The sequence below is a fragment of the Heteronotia binoei genome, chromosome 4 (assembly GCF_032191835.1).
Source record: "Heteronotia binoei isolate CCM8104 ecotype False Entrance Well chromosome 4, APGP_CSIRO_Hbin_v1, whole genome shotgun sequence".
NCBI classification, from domain to species: Eukaryota; Metazoa; Chordata; class Lepidosauria; order Squamata; family Gekkonidae; genus Heteronotia; species Heteronotia binoei.
The window spans coordinates 49063121-49086547 of record NC_083226.1 but is presented as its reverse complement, the minus strand read 5'-3'; the positions used below and the strand labels follow the sequence as shown (position 1 = coordinate 49086547).

At 43.9% G+C, this 23427-nt stretch overlaps 1 protein-coding gene across 3 annotated transcripts in view; it reads right to left on the bottom strand.

The window, feature by feature from the left end:
* The window catches only part of SLC24A2 (solute carrier family 24 member 2), a 135313-nt gene that overhangs the window by 91366 nt on the left and 20520 nt on the right, over positions 1 to 23427 (bottom strand). The gene's annotated exons all lie outside the window — the stretch shown is intronic.

Sequence of the window (23427 nt, the reverse complement as noted above, 5' to 3'; positions counted from 1 at the left end):
GGCACAGATTGAAGATTTAATCTTTAGTTTTCCAGCTTTATGGCACCAACACAGATTGCCCTGGGAGCTACTATTTATGAGTCAAATTGTACAATTCCAGTCAAAAATCCAGCATCAACATATGACATTTAAAAATGACTCAAATCTTTAGCCCCAGGTATTCTACTTTAGAGCTCACTGAGTACCTCATGAATCTTTTGGTTTGGCAAAGTATCTCTGCTGCTCTCCATGGTACTGAAGAATTTGGCTTTACTTAATGCTACAGCTGGGTACAATAAGGGGAAGAGTGCTTCCATCACTGTATTGGAGATTGTGTTAAAAGATGCCACAAGTTTTGTCTTTTCAGAGCAAAGATTATGCTTCCAGAATTGACTTTGTTTGCTCTTGCGATATTAATATAAAGATAATGCTGATTGGCAGCATAACATTAAAAGGTCATCACATTCATATAAACAATTTCCATATAAACAAATTCCACAGCTAGGATAACCCACCTAACTAACTAAAAAACATTATTTAGTATAAAAAATGGCACTAAAAAGAGCAGAGAACAAACTGTAGAAGGAAACAGAACTGCATGAATTACTATCCACGCTATTTAATAGGAGAAGAATGTCCTGCCCTTCCAGATATACTTGAAAACAGAAGTGGGAAGATATAAGGTACAGCTGTATTTGAAGTTCATATCTGCACACATAATTAAAGTGACCTTAACCGAGATGTCTGTTCCATCTACTTTAAAAGAATCCAAATATCACAATGGCTGCAAATAAAGTGTGTATGGTGTATATTGCATTAGGACATCCACAGGGGAGCAAACTCAAACCTGACTGCAGCATCAGTACTGTCCCAGATCAAGATAATTGGTCTGCACTCCACCAACAGATACTTTGCAAGTGCTCCCTTCTCCTTTGATTGCGTGCCACTTAATCAGGGCTCAAGCACATTTCAATATATTTATTTATATGAAAAAAATCAATTTTAAATCACATATTCAGTTATTACAAACTGTGTTAGTGGGAGTATGTACACCATCTTGTAGAGACAAAAAAATTATTCTGGCCCTTCAGCAAATCCTTCCATGATGCTAGAAATCATAAAACTGATCGCCACCTATTTTACTATATAATTGAAGGACCTGGTTTCTTTGAGTCTACAATCAAAGTTGAAGTCCAACTGTTGTACATGCCTTGTTGTCTCACTGTACCACTTGACAAACTGGAAAGGCTAAAACATCTTAAGCCCTTTGTACTTCAACTTTGTGCCTGAGGCTGCAAGCACCTTAAATGACCTCACAGTTAATGAACCTTAATTGCAAAGAGAATTAAAGATTTAAGATGTCTGAAGCTATCAGAAGCTCATTTGGGCCCTGTGTAGGACATTACCTTGTTTATGAGCCTGCTTGTACCCACAGCTTCTTGCCCAAGATAGTGCTCAACTAGTGCTTTGTGGGCCTTCATTTCCATCCCAGCATGTGAATGCTGTTCTTGCCTTCTGTTTCCGCACAGCCAGATAAACAGTTCTACTTATGCAGAAAATCATAGTTTAGATATTTCTACCCTCCAAAACAAGATTAAAGTATGACTTGGAGAAAACAAATGTCATTAGGATGAAATAAATAAATAAATAAATAACTATGATTTGTTGTTGGAAGTGTAGTGTTTATGCTGTGGGTTAGAAAAATAAGAGAGTCTGAATATTGGAAGAAATCTGGTTTGTTCCAGTAGCAACAAACCAAGCCTTGGCACTTCATGTTTAGTAGTTATAACAGCCATGTCACAATTTAGCAGTTATAACAGCAATGCAGCAACCCTAATGCAGCAATTAGCAAGTCCGCACTGCAAGTTCCCTTGGGATGTCTAGGACTTTAGGTGAATCTCACCCCACCTCCCCTTTAGCCCCATTTGATAGTTCTAGGACCCTGACCACCTTAGGAAGGAATTTGGGGAAAATACAGATGAGAAAAGGTGGTTTTGTCTCAGTCCCTCTTATCCACACAGTTATCTCCCAAACAACTTATTATTGTTCTTCTCACTATTCTCCCTTCTCTATAAGAGAAGCAAGGTCAGAGAAGGCAGACTGGCTCATGCCTTCAGTGTGCTCTATCAGCAGGCAGGCAGGCTGGCTACATTCTGTCACTCAGGAAGTAGCTCCCTTGAGACAGTATGTTCTGGGGTTCTTTGAAATGCATAACTGGACTCTGGACTAACAAGCATTCCCTATGTTTACTTCCCTTTGGCAAGAATGGCTAGTGGACCTATGCCACTTCTTTTTCATGTGTTGCTATTTATGCAAATCTGAGTAACTTATCCAGAGTCATTGACCCTTGAGATATTTTTGATCACAAGCTCCTTTGCCCAAGCAATTTGTTTTGTTTTGGCTCTGCATTACAGGTTGTTCCTCAGGGCCTCATTAATGGCTGAGTGGCATGAAGAATGGGCTGCTTCAGAAATGTCAGAGCTCTCATTAGGCCCCAGGGTAGGGAGGACACCAAACAGGAATAGGGAGAAGACAAGTGAGGCTTGCCTCTTCTAACTGCTGAGGAGGGAGGAAAGAAAAGCAGAAGATATTTGAGTGAAGATTTGCTGCTCTCCTAAGAGTAAAGTCACAAATACACTGTTATCTGCCAAACAACAGGGCCAGTCTGGTAGCGAAGGGTGCTACTCTCTTAGTGCTACTCTGAGTGACAACCCTGTCTTCAACCAAGAGAGCACTTTTCCATCTTGCACCACTGCCTTCACTCCTGGAACCACTGCGGAATTATGTGTTCAGATCGTCACTCCAGAAAGTTTCAAAGGTTTTCGCATACCCAGTCAGTTATATGCTAACAGATACTAGAAAATGCCACATTTCCTACTGACAGCTTTAATATCACGCAAACATTGTCAAAATTCCAATCAGAAAGGGCATCACAGTGTTCTTGGTAGAATTAGGTAGAACACCATCTGCTTACTGAATACTACATGTGTCAAATAAGCAGGGCCAAGTTCCTTTCTGAGCCTTGTTACTCTTTAAAGCAATTTTTTAAAGACATGTTGGTTTGAATAAGATTACTTGGCTTGCAGTTACTTTTAAAAACTCTTGGCATTCTGTAACTCTGAAGTTTGGTCTTCAGCACACCATTCAACACCTGATACACAGCATTTGAGGAGCAGTTTCCCCATTTATAAAAGTAATACACCGTCATTTTTACATTAGTAAAAAATTATTGAAAGCTCATTGACATATCAGTCCTCAAATGTCTCTGGACAGTCTGAAAGAACATAGAATATAGTCTACCTATTATTTGTTCAGAGATGTGCTTACTGCAAATAAAGGATAAGAGGCCTGAAATGATTCCATTATTCTCATACAAAACTCAAAACTCTTCATGAAACCCTCTGAAGAAGTCAAGTAAATTTCTAGGACTGGTATAAATATCCTACACATTAAGCCAATAATACTTTGTATCTCAAAGTATACAGAGAATTTTAATCCAAAGACTCAAATTTCTGCTAGGGTTGGAAAATACCTGGAAATTTGGGGGGTGGATCTGGTTTGGGGATGGGAGGGGCCTCAGCATGGTAGAATGTCATATAGTCCACCCTTCAAAGCATCCATTTTCTCCAGGGAAGCTGTAGTCTGGAGATCAGTTGTAATTCCTGGAGATCTCCAGGTCCCACCTGGAGACTGACATCCCTAATTTCCGCACTCAGAAATAAATGACTTTGAGTACCAGCTGGAACTGGACTCACAATAATAAACTACTTATGTTCACAATTGTGTACAAATACTGCAATATTTTTTTACAGAATTTCAGATATTTTGATAGAAACAAGGACCAGACAGAAAAGGAGTGGTCAGTTAGGAGGTGCCAGAGGAGGTGATGAAACAAAGAAATTATATAATGCTACTGTGCACAGAACCTATAAGTTTAGTCTAATAATGGGACAAAAAACAGCTCCTCAAGACAATTTGGGGTTAGGAAAAATGGTACAGTATGTCACAAAAGTTAGTACACCCCCTCACATTTTGTAAATATATAAGTATATCTTTTCATGTGACAACACTGAAGAAATGACACTTGGCTACAATGTAAAGTAGTGAGTCTACAGCTTGTATAGCAGTGTAAATGTGCCGTCCCCTCAAAATTATGCAACACACAGCCATTAATGTCTAAACTGCTGGGAACAAAAGTGAATGCACCCCTAAGTGATAATGTCCAAAAGGGGCCCAAAGTGTCAATATTTTGTGTGGCAACCATTATTTTCCAGCACTGCCTTAACCCTCTTGGGCATAGAGTTCACCAGAGCGTCACAGGTTGCCACTGGAATCCTCTTCCACTCCTCCATGACGATGTCACGTTGCTGGTGGATGTTAGAGACCTTGCGCACCTCCACCTTCCGTTTCAAGATATCCCACAGATGCTCAATAGGGTTTAGGTCTGGAGACATGCTTGGTCTGTCCATCACCTTTACCCTCAGCTTCTTTAGCAAGACAGCAGTCGTTTTGGAGGTGTGTTTGGGGTCATTATCATGTTGGAATACTGCCCTGTGGCCCAGTCTCTGAAGGAAGGGGATCATGCTCTGCTTCAGTATGTCACAGTACTTTAGCATTCATGGTTCCCTCAATGAACTGTAGCTCCCCAGTGCCGGCAGCACTCATGCAGCCCCACACCATGACATTCTAACCACCATGCTTGACGGTAGGCAAGACACACTTGTCTTTATACTCCTCACCTGGCTGCTGCCAAATTCGCTTGACACCATCTGAACCAAATAAGTTTATCTTGGTCTCATCGGAACACAGGACATGGTTCCAGAAATCCATGTCCTTAGTCTGCTTGTCTACAACAAACTGTTTGCAGACTTTCTTGTGCATCATCTTTAGAAGAGGCTTCCTTCTGGGATGACAGCCCTGCAGAACAATTTGATGTAGCATGCGGCGTATGGTCTGAGCACTGACAGGCTGACCCCCCCACCCCTTCAACCTCTGTAGCAATGCTGGCAGCACTCATATGTCTATTTCCCAAAGCCAACCTCTGGATATGAAGCTGAGCATGGGCACTCAACTTCTTTGGTCAACCATGGTGAGGCCTGTTCTGAGTGGTACCTGTCCAGTTAAACCGCTGTATGGTCTTGGCCACCGTGCTGCAGCTCAATTTCAGGGTCTCTTCTTATAGCCTAGGCCATCTTTATGTAGAGCAACAATTCATTTTTTCAGATCCTCAGAGAGTTCATTGCCATGAGGTGCCATTTGGAACTTCCAGTGACCAGTATGAGGGAGTGAGAGCAATAACTCGCTCCCCTTTCACACCTGATACCTTGTACCACTAATGAGTCACATGACACCAGGGAGGGGAAACGGCTACTTGGGCCCCATTTGGACATTATCACTTAGGGGTGTACTCACTTTTGTTGCCAGCAGTTTAGACATTAATGGCTGTGTGTTGCATAATTTTGAGGGGATAGCACATTTACACTGTTATACAAGCTGTAGACTCATTGCTTTACAATGTAGCCAAGTGTCATTTCTTCAGTGTTGTCACATGAAAAGATATACTTAAATATTTACAAAATGTGAGGGGGTGTACTCACTTCTGTGACATACTGTATGTGGGGGGGAGGGGGGAGTCTGACCTGCACGTTTGTTAAAGTATTGATACAAATCAGGCCCCTGCAAGCCTAAAAAATTTTTTTTAAAGCACTGAAAGCTCCAGATTCAAAACTCTCAGCACATGTCTGGCAATCACTGCTATGCTGTGACATTCCTACTATCTGGAAACTCACCTGCAGGTTTGTGGCTGTAGTACAGACTAAGTAAATATAGTTCTGGATGGATAATGCCTGCAGTTCTACTCTAAACTAACTTTGATTGGCCTGGGAATAGAGAGATGAGCAAGACTTTAAAACATTACAAAACAGGACCTCAGTAATTCTTACAAATGCCAAAAATCTTATTTTGTATGTAGGAATATTTAGCACACAGTTCAGTAGGTTGTAGAAATGGCAGTGGCCATACACGGAAGGAAGTTTCCAGAGCACTCTTTGTATTTAAGCTGTAAGAGTATATATTATTTTAAATCAATTCTAAACCAACAGGATTAATTTTCAAACATGGTTAGGGTTGGGCCATAAAAGTCATTTTTAAGGGGCCAAGACATTTAGGCTATGGAAACATGGGCTGGCTTGGGATTCAGTGGAGGTAAAAGTAAAACACCAATCTTAATTATCTTTTTTATGAGAGAAAGTTAACAACAGCAGGTCTTTAGCCTAGCAAAAGCTGGATATGAGCCTTTTCATAAATATACAACAGATATTCATATGACAAGAGAGAAGATTTAGTACTTTTACCGAATGTGGGTACAAAGAACACAAAGATACAAATTGTCCTTCAGTAAGTGTATACTTTAAACAAGAGAAGGGGGTTTAATCATCAAAGGAGCAGAATTCTGGAACAGTTATCCTAGGACACAAATGAGAACAAATACGTTGTTTTTATTGTTTTTCATTTCGTCTTATCTTGTAAAGGTTCCAAAAACCCTCTTCCCCATTTAGATTATTTTTCCTTTTTAAAAACCCTGAGGAATCATGATGGAAACATCTAAATATATATTACTTATAGAGCAGCTACTTATGGACTATGGGATGTTCTCCTGAAAGATATACAGATCCATAGCAACACATTTGGCAACTGGGTAGTTTTCCCACAAAGGTCTCAGAAATGAAGCAAAGTTAGGGTTCCCAAATCCCCCGCTAGGCCTGGAGACCCCCGATTTGGAGCCTCCTCCCCCCGCTGGCCATAAAAGGGAAAGCGGGGGGAGGGGAGGGGGAGAACGGCAGCCCTTCCCACCCAGCCCCGATCGCAGCAGCCAGAGCTCTTCCGTTTTCTCAGGCTGCTTCCCGCTCCCAGTCAGCTGGCCGGTGAAGGGAGGGGAGCCCAGCCACGCCCCCAAAGGACCATGTGCCTTTGCACCTCCGGAGGTGAGTGAGTTCTGCCGGCTTCCTATTCCATGCCATAAAGTGCCCAGCTGGTGTGCCTGTGTTGCTGTGAGAAGCTGGCAGCAACTCGTGAGTACAGAGTCCCCTGCATCAGATTTGCCAGAAATGGGAGGGGGGGAGGGGGGTGGAGAGGGAAATGTCTTCTCATAGGGTATAATGGGGAATTGATCTGGAGGTTTCGGGGGCTCTGGGGGAGCTGTTTTTTGAAGTAGAGGCACCAAATTTTCAATATAGTATCTAGTGCCTCTCCCCAAAGTATCCCCCAAATTTCAAAATGATTGGACCAGGGGATCCAATTCTATGAGCCCCAAAAGAAGGTGCCCTTATCCTTCATTATTTCCTATGGAAGGAAGACATTTAAAAAGGTGTGCTGTCCCTTTAAATGTGATGGCCAGAACTCTCTTGGAGTTCAATTATGCTTGTCACACTCTTGTTCCTGGCTCCGCCCCAATGTCTCCTGGCTCCACCCCCAAAGTCTCCTCGCTCCACCCCCAAAGTCCCCAGATATTTCTTGAATTGGACTTGGCAACCCTAAGCAAAGTATATATAGTGTATGAGAACCCTTGGGATCCTCGGATGTGTCAGAAAGACCAGAGGTACCACCTCATGAGCCATTTATATGCTGTAATAGTGTTAAAGGAGCAGGATAAGCAAGCAGAGAAGAGTGTTGAAGGCTCTGGTCACTATAGTTTTGCTGACAGCAGAACAAGACAGCATGAATGAATCATGGACTTGGGAGTTCTTGCACACTTTACACAACGTTATAGGTACACCAGGCTTGCTGGTGTTATATCACCTATCTAATTATAAACGTAGGGAAATCAGTGAATACTCAAACTCAGAGACTGGGGCCATGAACAGACAAGTCAGATCTTTCTACAAACCCAAAAAATGTTCTAGATTTGCAGAGAAATCTGAAACAATTCTTTTAAAAAACCTTGATAAAAGGAGCATCGGTTGCTTTTAGAAACAGATGTCCACAGTGGCTGTTGCTAGGCAATCACAACAGTATCGGTAGCCAAGTTTTGGTTTCTGTACGTAAAAGAAGAGGTGGCAGGACCTTTCCAGGGCTGTTTTGGCCTTTGAGGGAGGACTCATCAGGGTCAAGCCTAGCAGCAACCACAAGCAACTTGCTATCACACAACTTACATAACTCACCCAGTCCCAGTTGCTTGCTACTGTTTGACAGCAGCCACCCCACAAAAGATAGTACAATGTAATGGTTCGACTTGAAGACTAGGATCTGGGAGACCCAGGTTTGAATCACCACTCTGCTTGGGCCAGTTATGCATTATGAAGCCAATTTACCTAACAAGATTGTTGTGAAGATAAAATTCAGAAGAGGAGAATGATGTAAGTTGCTTTATTTCCCCATTGAGAAGAAAGATGGGATATAAATGAAGTAAATAAATAATAAATATAGCTGAAAGTAGCATGGTTGGTAAAAGAGGAGGCAGGAGGAAGGAAAGAGGAAGTATCATGGAGAGGGGTTACAGCAGAAATAATATGCCTCCTGCAATTCCTTGCAGGTTCCCTACCATGGAACTAGGCCCGGCCTGCTGGCTGACATTCTGCTAGGGCTGCCAAGTTCCCGGGCCAGGTGGAAGTTCCCCCACCCCAGAGATTCCCAACCTGCTGGCCCACATTGGGCCGACAAGGGGGAATCCTCCCCTGATGTTGCCAGTGCGATGATGTCACTCACAGTGACATCATCGTGCCAGTGATGTTGCGCGCCAGCTGCTCTAGGAGCTTCCAGGAAAACTCTATGGTTTTCCCGGATGCTCTAGCATGCTCTGTACCATAGACTTTTCCCTCCCAAATTGCTAGAGCATCTAGGAAAACCATGGAGTTTTCCCGGAAGCTCCTAGAGCGGCCAGCGCACGATATTGCCGGTGCGATGACATCACTTATGAGTGATGTCATCACGCCATGCGTGCTTTGCGTGCACAAAAACAGACTCCCATGAGAGGCTGTGGGGGACTTGGCAGCCCTACATTCTACACCAACTGCATCCAGCCTAGCAGCTGACATCATACAACTGGGCTAAGAGGTAGAGGTTGTTAGGAGAAGGAAGGAAAGCTGAAGGGGGCAGATAAAGGTAGATTGTCTGGTGAGTGAGAAGAAGAGTAGGAAGCAGGAAAAGGTGAGAAGCTATGGAGGCATTCAGTGAAGGGAAAGAGGAAAAGTAGGGGTGGGGAAATGAGCTATGCCTTGCAAGTCCTTGAAAGTCTCCCACTTTATTATTAGGTTTATGAATTGCTCAATTCCTGCTATTGCAGGGCTCTGGGCAAAATACAACATGGTAAAAACTTTTCAACTCCTAATTCTGGATTGTGACCGCCTCATGGTTGCAGAGAGGGGAAAAAACAATCGAAGAGGAGAGGAGAATGGGGAAGGGTGCCAGCCAGAATGTAAACCATCACTGCCCTCAACCTAAAGCCTGATGGAACATCTCTGCCTTACAGGCCTTGCAGAATTGCATAAGATCCCACAAGGCCCTGATGGTGTTTGTCGGAGAGTTCCACCAGCTTGGGGCAGGGACTAAGAAGGCCCTGGCCTTGGTTGAGGACAGCCAGTTAGGTTTGGAGCCAGGGATCACCAGCAGATTGTTATCCAATGAGCATAATGCTCTCGCAGGAACATACCAGAGGAGATGGTCTCACAGATACTTGCAAACATATAACAGAAAATGTTGCCAAACATGCAAGGGACATTCTGTACCAATTTTAGTTACCTGGCATATATCCACCACAATGCTTGATACCACATAAAGTTTGATAGTCTAAGGTTGTGTAAATAGGGGGGACTGCACTGTTTTTTAGGAAGAAACAGATGAAGAATCCAGCATTGTCTGCACAACAAGGACACTATACAACTTTACTTGCCTATAGTGTTGCCAGCCTCCAGGTACAAGCAGGGGATCCCTCAATTTTGTGGACTCCTGCCCACTGCTGGCTAGCTGGCCGGTGGGAGGAAGTCCCGCCCTCAACACCCAAGACCCAGCATGGCATCCCCAATGTGATGATGTCACATGGAAGTGATATCATCATGTCAGGGATGTTGTGTAGCAATGCTCTGGTATTTTGGGCAAAACTCTATACATTTTGCTCAAAATACCAGAGCATAGCTGTACACCATCCTCCACATAATGATGTCACTTCAGTGTGACATCATTATGTCGGGGACATTGTGCATGGCAATATTGCCCCCCTCCCAGAAAACTCCCTCCCACCAGCTAGAGCTGAGGGCTGGCAACCCTACTCACCTGCCTGAGCCATCTTTCTAAACAATAAGCAAAAACCAACTTTCTGATCCTATTATTCAAGCCCATAGTCCAGGGGTGGCCAACGGTAGCTCTCCAGATGTGTTTTGCCTACAACTCCCATCAGCCATGCTGGCTGGGGCTGATGGGAGTTGTAGGCAAAAAACATCTGGAGAGCTACCGTTGGCCACCCCTGTTATAGTCTTTCTTATAATTTGATTCAGTGTACTTTGAATATTCTCAAATTACAAAGTGCCACAATTAAAGTAGAGCATAAGTATATGGAGACCAACAGGGATGAAGATCAAGAGGAGAATAGCAGTTATTCTAATTACACCACAGGTGTTCTATATTTCAGCCCTGTAGGAGAAGAAAACTGTTCATTTATTCCATGCAATCAGTGTGAACAGTGCTAGGAAAAAGCTGGTAATTCAGCTTTTAAGTAAAATATATACATTCATTTTTGGTTTATTTGTAAGATTCTGCATGAATGCGTGTGTGTGTGTGTGTGTGTGTGTATCACGCCCTCAGAATGATAAGCAGATGACTGCCATGCTTCTGGAATTTCTATCTATGGCTTCAAAGTAAGTTAATATTCTAATTAAAAACTATTGTTCACATCTTGCAATTGCCCTATCTAGCTTGTGAAGATGAGCAAAACTGACTGCCAACACTCCTTCCTTCTTCGAAGTTAATGGCCCTCTGCAACTGGGCTTGGATTTTACCTTCAGAAGCCAAGCACTGCTGGCCCACGCATAGCCACGTATGAAACTACAGATGTCTTTAACAATGAATGTGCTCTATTATATAAATACAATTTTAATATGAAACTGCAGTTAACATGAAAGCTGCTGTTCTTTTCTTTTCATGGCTTACAGGAACTCTAGTTTTTAAAATATACCCATACAGTAATTACAGTTGATTTTAAAAGATTGCCTGCTGGGGGAAAACCTTCCATTTATACTTCAATAGCTATGGATGAAACTACTCAATTTTAAGACTTGAAGTGATCTTGGGGGATGGCCATGGCTCAGTAGTAGAGCATCTGCTTGGCATACAAAAGTTCCCAGGATTTCCAGTTAAAAGGATCAGTAGCAGGTGATGTGAATGACCTCACCTGAGACCCTGGACAGTTGCTGCTAGACTGAATAGACACTATTAACTTTGATGGGTCAGTGGTTCAATTCAGTTAAGGCAACTTTATGTGTACATATAATTTAGAAAGGTATGTATTATAGAAGATCTGGGATTCATATAGATGCGGAGACAGATGCAATTTCAGAAAGCTTAATAGTAGGAAGGACCCAGAATAGGGGCAGGAGAAATCTTTATTGTTACCTTTCACATTTCAAGAATGGCTGTTAGAAAAAAAAAGAATGAAGCCTTTTGACAACTTTGACCTTTAACAGCACAATCTAGAGAGGAGGGGCGGAAAGACTTTTGGGAGCAGACGAGCCGCTACATGGGTGCAGGAAGGGTTTGCACCAACATACAACCAACGCTGCCACAGTGGAGGGGAGTTACATGGGCAGGGGGCTGCCCAAGTGCCGCTCCGCCTGAGGGCAGCGGCACCTGAGGGCTGCACCCAAACGTGGGCGGAAGTGAGGTGGAGCGCGGCGTTCAGGCAGAGGAGGGGGTGAAGTTAGGGGAGTGGCCAGGCTTAGGCAGCTTCCTGAGCAGTTTGGCCCATGACACGCCCCCGCCCCCAAATTTACACCGGCAAAAATAGCAGCATGTCCCGTAGGCACTCATTGAAACCAAAAACCACTGCGGAAGCTCGTAAACCCCTTAGGGAGCGGCGTGATTGCCTCACCAATCCCCTCGTGCCTTGGCCTGGCGAGCCCCCTCTCCAGAGCCCAATCACGGCCCCCCCTCTTAGAAATACTTCCGCACTGTCTTGCACAACTCAGTTGTAAGGGACAGGTTCGCGTGGCGGGAAGTTCTGCTGGTGAGCTCCCAGCCATACAGACTTAGAGTGAGGGACAGGCAGGCACGTTGGTGACAGGTTTTGCACCGCGCAGTTGCTTTGACAGTATCTTTGACTTGTGAGGGGGAGAGAGAGGTCTCTCCCCTGAGGCTAACTGCTCTTGTTTCCAGGTCTCCACAGGTTCCGGGCTTCCGGAGGCTCTGCATGCGAGGACTGTCGCCCATGGCTGGGTAAATTCCACTGTCACCCCCCCCCCCCTCACTCTTGACTGCTCGGTGTGCAAGCATCTCTGGCACTTGAACCAGGCAGTGGGCTCCAGCAGGGGGTATTTGCTGAGCCCACTCCCCTGTGCTGCTACCTGCTCCCTTCCCTTGGTCTGCCCTCTGCCGCATTCCCAACGCCTGGAAGGATACGGGGGGGACAGCTGCCCCAATGCGGGGAGGAGGGTCTGAGACTGTCCCTTTAAGAGAGTGACGGGCTGAAATGCAGCCTGCTCTTCCAGCTGCCACTCCTGCAGGTGCTCTTGATCTCTGTCTCCATTTTGCAGGTGGGACTCCAACGCAGAGGCTTCCGCGTGTGTTGCTCCACAGCCCCCCCACTCCCTCAGCTGCTTCTGTCTGCCACTCAGAATGGAGCCCCGCCGATGGCGAGACTGCCCAGTGTGCTCCAGGGAGACTGTTGCACTCTGTTCCAGAAAAATAAAGTCTGAGCTGTGCCGCTGAAGTAGATGCCCAGTGGCTCGCAGTCTGAGTTCTGCGGCCCCCAGAGGAGGTGTTCCTTGCACATAGCAGGGGGCAGCAGCAGGGCAACACCGGGGGGGGGCCTCCGGGGGGTATCTTTCGAACTTGGTCTGGCCGCTCCCAGACATACATTCCAGTCACTGTCTAGGACAGGGAACTCCTCCACTTGGCACTTCCTGCTTGTCCGTGCATGCCTCTGCCCACCAGCCTGCCATTGGCAGAGTCTCTAACAGCAGGAGGAAATGGAGGGATTGACAGCCTCTCAGTCGCAGGCTTTCCGCCCCCTCACCCGATCACGTGCAACGGGCTGGCCAATCCCATGGTCCCACGCGAGCCTGCACCTCCCCCACCCCCGCCTCGGCAGCAGGCCAATGGTGTGCACCTGGGCAGAATCACCATGGCGACGGGTTCTCTCTCGCTTGTCAAGCCGCTATTCCCTCTGCAAGCGTGGCATAACGTCTCCCCTTTGGAAGCCAATGAGCGGCGCCATAGATCCGCCCATGCCCAAGCAGCCTGCCAACATGTATGTCTGGATTGGGCTGTAAGTTGCCCAGGGCTTTTTTGTAGCAGGAACTCCTTTGCATATTAAGCCATGCACCCCTGATGTAGCCAGTCCTCCAAGAGCTTACAGGGCTCTTAGTACAGGGCTTTTTGTAAGCTCCAGGAGGATTGGCTACATCAGGGGTGTGTGGCCTAATATGCAAAGGAGTTCCTGCTACAAAAAAACCTCTGAGTTGCTCTGTCATAAGACTTTGCTTAGCCCAAAATGGCCTTCTTCCCACAGATTGTTCTCATATCAGGAGCTGGACTCTACTGAAACACCTAAAAGAATGAGCTGTAATCAAAGTGGCCCTGATTCCAATTCCATTCCTAGCATTCCAGATCCCTACACTGATCCAGACTGGTGATAGTTGAAGCTGACTTATGATGACTCTGTAGGGTTTTTCAAGAGACATACAAAGATGGGTTTGCCATCATCTGCCTCTGCATTGTGATCCTGGACGTCCTTGGTGGTCTCCCATCCAGATGCTAACCAGGGCCAACCTTGCTTAACTTCCAAGTTTTGATGAGATTGGGCCACCCTGGGCCATTCAGGTGAGGGCCTGATCCAGTTTCTATTACTCTAATATTTTATATGGTGCTGTCTTTGAAAATGTCCGCAAACTTCAAATGGTCCTTGTAGTATCCTCTTCTATTTTACTGTCCATCCCATCAATTAAGATTCTCTTTCCAAGCTCAGATCTCCAGACACTGAGCTGAAAGAAATAAGGTGGGTGGCAACTAAAGACAGGGCTCTCTCTGTAAGTCCAGGGTGGAGCAATCTGAACTTGTGGAAAGAAGCTCCTCCCTAGAAGCAGGCAGGGTCATTGAACTTTGCGATTCTTGAAGGGAGGGACTTCTCTTGTGAGCTCCAATCTTGACCCTACCTACAGGGCAGTTAGATGGTTGCTAGCTGGGCTCTTGAAGGAGCACTTTAGTCCTCTTTTATTCATTTCTAGTCTCTCTCTCTCTCCCCACCCCCCAGTTTCTGGGCTAGTGAGGGATTTTTTTGAGGGGCTCTGGAGAGAATCTGGAGAGATGCCACCCTTTGGGAGCATCTGGGTAGCAAATCTCATTTTGGGAGATCCTGCATCTTCATCTTTAGCCCCCTCCTCCTCCTCAGGAATAGAGAAAGCACAAGCCACTTCAGGGGGCTTTGGAGGGACAATCACCTTGGTGAGTACCCCCTTTCTCAGTCTTGGAGGGGCAAGCCACAGAGACTGCAGCCTTTGGGACAGGAGCTTCCTCAGTTGCTCCTTCTTCCCACAGAGCATTGACAACCACCGCAGCAGGAGCTTCCTTGGCTTCCCCCCATGGCATGCAGGGCTTTCATGAGCTGAACGGGCTTCTTTATAACCCCAGTGACTCCAGCTAGTTTCCTATCTTCAGCTCATTGCTAAGGCTAGCCACTATGCCATGGAAGTTTGCTGGGTGACCTTAGCCCCCCCCCCCACACACACACACTGCTACCATTTTCACACACAGCTTACCACACAGTCACAATCCTGTCCCCTCCGCAGCATCCGGTCGGATTTCCCACCATCTGCGCCGAAGTTACAGGAAGTGCTGCGGCTTTTGTGTAGCAAACGTAAACCGCTAAAACCCAGTTTACGTTTGCTACGCAAAAGCCGTGGCACTTCCTATAACTCCGGCACAGATGGTGGGAAATCCGACCGGATGCTGCGGAGGGGACAGGATTGTGACTGTGTGGTAAGCTGTGTGTGAAAATGGTAGCAGTGTGTGTGTGGGGGGGGGGGGCTAAGGTCTAACAGTCTGCCTAATTTACTTCACAGGGATGTTGTGAGAAGAAAAGAACAATATAAGCGACTCTGTCTTCCTATTGGGTAGAAAGGTGAAGTATAAAATAAATAAAACAAATTCCATGGCTTCTTCTCTTCATACATTTAGAAAACATGTATAGGAAAAGACATTAGGACTGAGCCTGAAATCATAAGTGTTTGGTGATACAGTGTCAAGGGCTGGGACACACACATATGCAAGGCACACACAGGGGTTTTACAAAGTCCAGAGAGTAGTCCAAGAAGTCAACAAGCCAAGGGGTCATTACCAGAGAGGAGATGCCAAGGGGCATGATCAGAGATCCAGAGGTGATCCACAAGTCAAGTTTGTAATGCCAAAGTCCAAATCACAAGCCAAAGTAATGATCCAAAGGTCACATAAGCAAGGTTCAAAAGCTGTAAACACAGAGTCTATCAAGTTGACTTGTTGCTTCCATGCAGGACACTACCCTGACTAGCTATTTATCTCTATCTGCAGAACAAGCCCTATCACAGCCAACTGCTGGGGCATAATCCTGCAACTAGTCATCTTTAGCAAGCAGCTAGCATCAGGCCAAGAGACATGCACTTCACCTTCTCTCCTGAAGCTCTGCTCTTATGTTTTAGCCTCCTACATTCCAAAGGAGGGGGAGAAGCTGGAGGGCTGCTGACAAGCACCTGAGACTCGTTTGTTTTAGCAGGGCTAGAAAGTAGTTGACTTTGCCCCAGATGTCAGCTCTGAGTTCTGACAGCCCTGTTGCTTAAACTCTGCTTGCTCAAAGCTAATTCCCTGAAGCTCTCCTTCTGAAGATTCCTCTTCTCCCCACTGTTGTAATGTTCTCGCTGGGGTTCTGGCTGACCCATGACATACAAATGTTAAATTATTTGATTTTTGTTTGAATATGTATATTCTGCCTTCCCATAATGTGTCTGAAGTGGTCTAAAGTAAAACCAAATAGTAAAACAATATCAATAAAACAGCATCAACAGCAAACAGCTGCCACTCACCATGAAAATCCCAAAAGAAACTGAACCAGTCTGCTGATTGCTTGCCTAAAGAGGTGAATCATTAGCTGCCACTGGCAAATGGAGGCCAGGGAAGAGGTTATGTGGATTTCCAAGGGAAGGGTAATTCCAGAGAAGTCTGACATTTCATTTGTTGAGCCTGCAATTGTGATCTTGGCATCCTGGCAGAACAACATGGGAGAAGGTTTGGGTAGTCTGTATAGTACTTTATAGCTCAAAAACAGCAACTTGAATTTGGTGTGATACCAGTAGGAAGCACACACACATATCTCTCTCTCTTTCTCTCTCCCTCCCTCTCCTTTCCACCTGGATGAAGTGAGGCACTGGATCTCTTGGACTGATGTGGTAATAGGCTAAATGAGAGCCAATAAATTGAAGCTTAATTTGAGATTCTGTTGGTTGGCGGAGATGTAAACTGAGGGACTGAGAAAGCACTCCTGCTAAAGTCCAAGAAACAAACTGTAAACTAATAAAGATCTTTTAAAACTGGATGGTAACTGACCTCAGGTAGTAAACAGGCAGGCTTATCTGTTTTCAAAGGCAGTCCCCATGTATACTACATTATAGTACTCTAAACTGGCAATGATTTGTGCATGGGTTACTGTTGCTAGATCCTGCTTCTTGGGAAAAGGATGCAGCTGCCTGAAGCTGGACAAAAGTGCCACTTGGTACAGTGAAAATCTGCATCTCCATCTGTACGTCTGAGTCTCCCTGCACTCCCATGCTGCAAACTTGCTCCTTTGGCAAGAGTACTTTCCCAGTCCCTCAGTCTGCACCTACATCAACCAACAGCATCTCAAATTAAGCTTCAGTCTATTGGCTCCCATTTAGCCCATTACCACATCAGTCCAAGACATCCACTGCCTCACTTGATCCAGGTGGAAAGGAGGGAGAGGAAGGAAGAAAGAGAGATATGTGTGCCTTTTGCATACTGGTGTTATACCTAGCCCTATAACGCTGCATAACCACTTCCAGCAGCTCCACGTAGGTACTGAACAGCACAGGAAAGAGAACAGAGCCTCAAGGAACATAATAGCATAAGTGCCATGTACCAAGCAAAACTCCTTTGGCTCTGCCTTCAGGAAATGGTCAGTCAAGTAGGAGCACTCTTACTACAAAGCTATGCCCCCAGCTTAGCCAGCTACTCTAGAATCAGTTGGCCAACAAGGAACCTTTCTTGATACCCTTCTTGTATTTCCTACTTAGGTTCTTGGGTAGCTCAAACTCATACTGAGTATTCTATCTTCTGTAATTAAGGACTTACCAGTCACAATTTACACAATTTGTTTTCTCTACTCTGATTCTTGTGCCTTCTTCCTTGCACTTTGTGCTACCTCTGAGCAAGTCATCTTTGACTCTGACTTTAGTTTCCACTAGCTCAAACTATGAAACTTTTTGCTGCATTGGGCAGATTTGACATAAGTAATGTCAATTAGCCCACACCCATAATATTAATAATTTCAACCAATTTATTGTATGGGGTGGGAGAAATCTTTTTGTCATCATGTCAGGTTCCCTGCTGTTAAGGTATGACAAAACAGGTTTTTAATTGTATTTATTACAATATTTGTATAACACCCTCCTTCCCATCAACGAAGGCTCAAAGTGGCTTTGATCAGAATGTGCCCCAAACTAGGCACTGCATAAAAACATTCAAAACTGCATAAAGACAGCAGAATCACAACCACAATATCAACCGGAATATCCACAGAAAACCTGTGGCCTACAAACAAAAAACTATTCTGTGAAAGGATTGAGAGAGAATAGCATCAGCATCATAAAAAAAAATTCAGGTCTCCTTAATAGTTTTACCAAGTCACCCCAGCATGATCCCCACTGCTGTATTGCTTTAAGTATTGTGCTGCCAGAGGCAGAACAAATACAGTTTGGACTCTTGTCTCCTCAAATGGAGAGCTATATTTGCAACACCATTTAAAAAGAAATGGCACTGCTTTAGTACTTCATCAGTGATGCAGTCTCAATTGTAATTCAGCGCTGCTCTGCAATCCTCTCTTTGTGCTCTCAATTATGAAGAGTGAATTGCATGTTTTGTGTTAACCTATATGTGTCCTTTTACTGTGTCAGCAAAAAGAGGTCCAGCTGCTACTGTGCTGTTCCATTTTGCCTGTCCACTGCTCTGTACAGAGACAGAGTAAGCAATTCAAAAGGAAGCAATTCAAATATGCAGCCTTGGTAACAACATTAGAGGCCATTACATTCTGGAAGTTCTCCTTTTCAGGGACACAGCAAAAAAACCCTATTGATTCTTAATTAATAAAATAGGCCCAGCTCTGCAAGGTATGTCATTGAAATGACACAGTGCCTTAGGAGCAGTTTTCATAATTGTACATTATATGTTGTGGAACAAGCTGCTTGCATTTGCATGTAGAAGTTATACTCAATGGTTCAGAATTCATATGTGATTTTTCTGAGCATCATTCCTGAATGTGGGCACCTGTGCCATGTATTAGAAAGTGGGCAACATCCTTCCACAGTACGGCTTGTTGGAAGCAGCTGGGTTCCTAAAGTCCAGGCTTCATGGTAGGGATGGAAGCAAATCTGACACTTGCGGGTGATGGTAATTGCAAATGTGGTTAACTGCAAGCTACAGATTAAGTACCACTGATAGTGTCATGTTCTCAGGGTGCAGGCAGGCAGGAGTCCAAAGCCAGTCCAAGGTCAAAGTCCAGGAAGTCAAGCAGGAGCCAAGTCACCAATGCAGAATCACAAACCGGAATCAGAAGTCAATGTCCAAAAGCCAAAAGGTCATGGTGCCAAGAAAATCAAGCAGGTCAGGATCAGGAAGAAGCGTGGATGCAAGCCAGAGAATAGACTTGTTGCTTCCACAAGGTTACCAGGTCCTGGGTGGAAGCTATATGGGAGTCTCAATCAGCCTGCTCCCTGGGTGGCAGTGACTCTGCTAGAACTCAGGGCTGAGAGATCTGAAGCCTCAGTGTGCCTCATGTCTTTGCTCTGAAAGTTCTTTCCGGAGCCTGCTTTGAACTCTTGAGATGGGAGGAGGAGAACTTGGAGGAGATTGATCGTCAACAGCTGACACTGGTGCCTGGCGAGTTATTGATGGGCCAGCTGCTGTTTGTTCAACTGAGGAACTGGCTGGCAACTCTTCCAGGTCTGTTAACCCTTCCAGATCCTCCTTGTCAGGGCTCATGAGATAGTATCATTAAGAGACTGTGTTTGCCAAGGCATGTGTGCATAGTCTTTAAGACTACTGAATCAATTTGTTACTATATACCATGAACATATATTGTCATTACTCTAATCTGGAAGGCCCAAACAAGATAGTGGAAACTACTAAACAGAGTTGGCTCTGATTAGTGTTTGTGTGGGAGACCACCCAGGAAGTCCAGGGTTGTTGTGTAGAGGCAGGCAACAGCAAATTAGCTCTATTCATCTCTTGCCTTTAAAACCCTGTAGGATCATCATAAATTGGTTCCATTTTTCACTGCCATACTAGATGCCTCTGCATGGTTATATTTAATACATAGCATTTTAGAATGTTCAACCGTTTAGCAGAGATTATTTGTTCAATGTCCCAGTTAAGGCAGGTCCATGTCATCCTCATAGTATATATGGAGGCAGCTTGCTTTAAGGGTAGGTAAGAAGTTTAGGGCTGAAGTAAAACTTGAACTGATTACATTTTGGTTCACAGCTAAGTTTTAGTCTGCTACACTTACACTCTATTTAGGATAGTGTCTAAGTGAGTCATCCACAAATAGCATATTGCTGTGCCACATAACAGCTTCCTGCAAAGCTCCTAAATATATGCTGGGGTTTTTTCTCTTTAGGATGATTTGGAAAAACTGTATTCAATGACACTTCTGCACAGTGTACAAAGGGGCTTCAATGAGAAACAAACTGTTCCAATATATTTATATTTCTCACCTTGAAATCATTTTCTTAGCTTTTCCATTTCAGACTAACCATAACTCCATAATTGATGAACATACTTATTTATGGCAACATAATGTTTTCTATTTCCAAAATGTTTTACATGAAAAAAGCTCCATCAAAATAATTTAAACAAATCCAAGGATCAGGGTCAGGTCTACAGCATTTATTTTTCTAAAAGCTCTTTAGTAAAAGACAGTTCCACCAAGAATGAATCTGGTAATGCAAGTTCTTTGAGGCATAGTGACAGTGACTCATCCTACTATTCCAGGTTGGCTTGTAAAGCTGCTACAATTAAATAGGTAGGTATTAATGTATGTATCCAATATCACCCATTTACTCACATGGGTGGGTTATAGGAAAGATCCTTCAGCAGTTCTATCTTGTTTCTTGGTAGAAGATTATACATTTCTTTTTCAATTTCTGTCTTACAATAAATATTTCAGATACTGCAGAAGAAATTGTCCCCTATGTATTATAAATGTAAGTAACAGCTTGGGAAGAGGCGCCATGCAGGAAGCAATGTTACTAAATCAAGCCGGTGACATGAATTTTTCAGTAGAACTGATATATTTGAAGTTAAGATACTTTTAGAAGTTCTGTAGTTTGTGTTCCCTGAAACCACTTATAAAGAATGCCACAATTTAGTGTAGTGATTCTTTGCTTAAATTCCTGTGCTTTTAATATATAATATGCACATCATATGTTAAGGCTAACATGAGATACAACATTTGGCAGAGCTTTTGACAACAGGAAACTGAGTGTGTGGGCAAAATTGTCGTAGTAGAAAAATAAGATGGAATGGGGATTCCCTTTACTACTGGGTATGAATAGAGATGGAGAATATGATGCTGGCAGGTTCAAAGTATTCCAGCATTGTAAATAGTTGAGTAAGGGTTCCATCCATCGACTGGTTTGATGTACAAATGGATGATCAAAATCAGTGTCCTGACCCATTAGATGGAGGTCAATGAAGGTGGTCAACAGGGTCAGTTCAGCCTTTGTGTGTTAAAACCAGGGGGCAGGAATGCAGTTTTGAGCAGGAATGCAGTTCCGGCTGGCTTGGTGTCGGGTGTAGTCTAATATGCAAATTAGTTCCTTCTGGGCTTTTTCTACCAAAAAAAGCCCTGGTTAAAACTGTTTTACTTTATTTATGCCTCACCTTTGTTCACAATTGGGATTTAAAGCCGCTTACAGTGATCATTACCACACAACAACCTTGCAGGATAGGTTAGGGTGAGAGCATATGACTAGCTCATTCCAATCTAGGGTTGCCAAGTCCAATTCAAGAAATATCTGGGACTTTGGGGGTGGAGCCAGGAGACATTGGGGGTGGAGCCAGGAGCAAGGGTGTGATAAGCAGAATTGAACTCCAAGGGAGTTTTGGCCATCACATTTAAAGGGACAGCACATCTTTTAAAATGCCTTCCTTCCATAGAAAATAATGAAAGATAGGGGCACCTTCTTTTGGGGCTCGTAGAATTGGACCCCCTGGTCCAATCCTTTTGAAACTTAGGGGGTATAGATGCTATACTGAAAATTTGGCACCTTTACCTCAAAAAACAGCCCCCCCAGAGCCCCCGATACCCGCAGATCAATTCCCCATCATTCCCTATGGGAATTGTTCATGGAGGTGCATAATAGCTGTGTGGGAGGGGTTTCCCCCGCCAGCCAACTGGCTGGGGGAGGGGGGAAGCCTGTAAAACCAGGGGATCCCCCGCTGGGACCTGGGGATTGGGAAGCCTATTCCAATCCCTCCACAAAAACTTTTCCGTTCTTTCTGTGGAAACATTTGAAATTATGGGGAGCAATAGCAGTACTTCTATGAAGCATTTTCTTTTAGAATTAGTGAAATGCTTAAGGCAATGTTAATTCTTACTCTAAATGTAGAGCATGAAAAAACTGTCAGGACTTTTCCTATTTTTAATTAATTTTTTATTTCAGATTTTTCTGCGCACCTTGGGAGTCCTCTTTAGACTGTGTGGCCCCAATCCACAGATTTAGCTGTCTACAGATCATAGTCTCACTGGCTAATAGTAGACAGATTCTTAAATATACGGTAAATTGTAGACATTTACACAATTTCAAGAATACTTTATTAAGATAAACTTTATAGGTATACAATGTAATTTAGTATCCAAATGTGGTGGTAGTCCAACCTACTGTTGACTGACTGAGAGACTTTCTGTCCCCAGTACACTTTTTTTGTTTGCTATAAAACATGCTTTCAGCCTTCAGTTTATAATCTTTCCCTATATGTTAGGTGTCAGAAATTAAGACATATGTGCTGTGGTAGTACAGGGTGCAGCAATTTCCAGCTCCTTCTCAGATATTGGGTAGACTTTCAAGTGAAGACAGTTGTACTTTAAAATTCCATAAATATTTTAAATACTACCATTTTTATGCTAGTCAGTTATAAATGATGTTAAAATCGGTAAAAAAGATTTTAAGCATGATAGTTACATTTTCTCCAAATCCCCACCCCCCCACCGCGAAGCTTCAAAATTTCTGGAAAGTTTACATCTCTAGGGATATGTTAAGTTTCTTCCCAGGATGTGCCACATAAGGCTAACCTGAGATACCACATAGGTTGGGGGGGGGGAGGGAGGTGAGGTGCTGACATTAGATCATTACATAATAAATGTTGCTGGTAATTTTATTTTAGACTTGTCTCAGAACAATAAGCATTACATATGGCAGCATTATTTTCTGAACATAATTTATTATTAATTTTATTGAGCACATCTGCCACTGAAGCTTCTGTTATTGGCATATCTATTTCTCTAATGACAACAACCACCAAACTGTTTGCTTTAAGTATGTCTAGGAACATAAATAATTTGGCTATTTTTTCTTTTCTAAATGTAAGCATTTGTTCATTTATAGAGCTGCTAATGCCATAGAGACTGTCTTTTAAGCCTATTTCCCCACCTCACCTTAAGTGAGAGACACAAGGTCATAGATATTTATGGCTTAACCATTTAAAGTAATATACCATAAAGAAAGAGATTAAAGTGGAGAAATTACTGATTAGTGGCAGATCAATATAAGCAGCCATTATAGATAATTATTTTGAGGAAGAAGGACATTTAGAGAAGTTTGTCAACATTTAAGATCCCTATTAAATGGGCAGGGAACACTTTCAGTTTCAGCTAAGTTCACGCTGTAGTAGAGAGATACTTCTAAGCTGCTTTGGAAGCAATGCGAAGCCGGAGTCTTAGACTAGTTAGAATCAAAACACAAACAGACAGGAGATGTTTAGCCT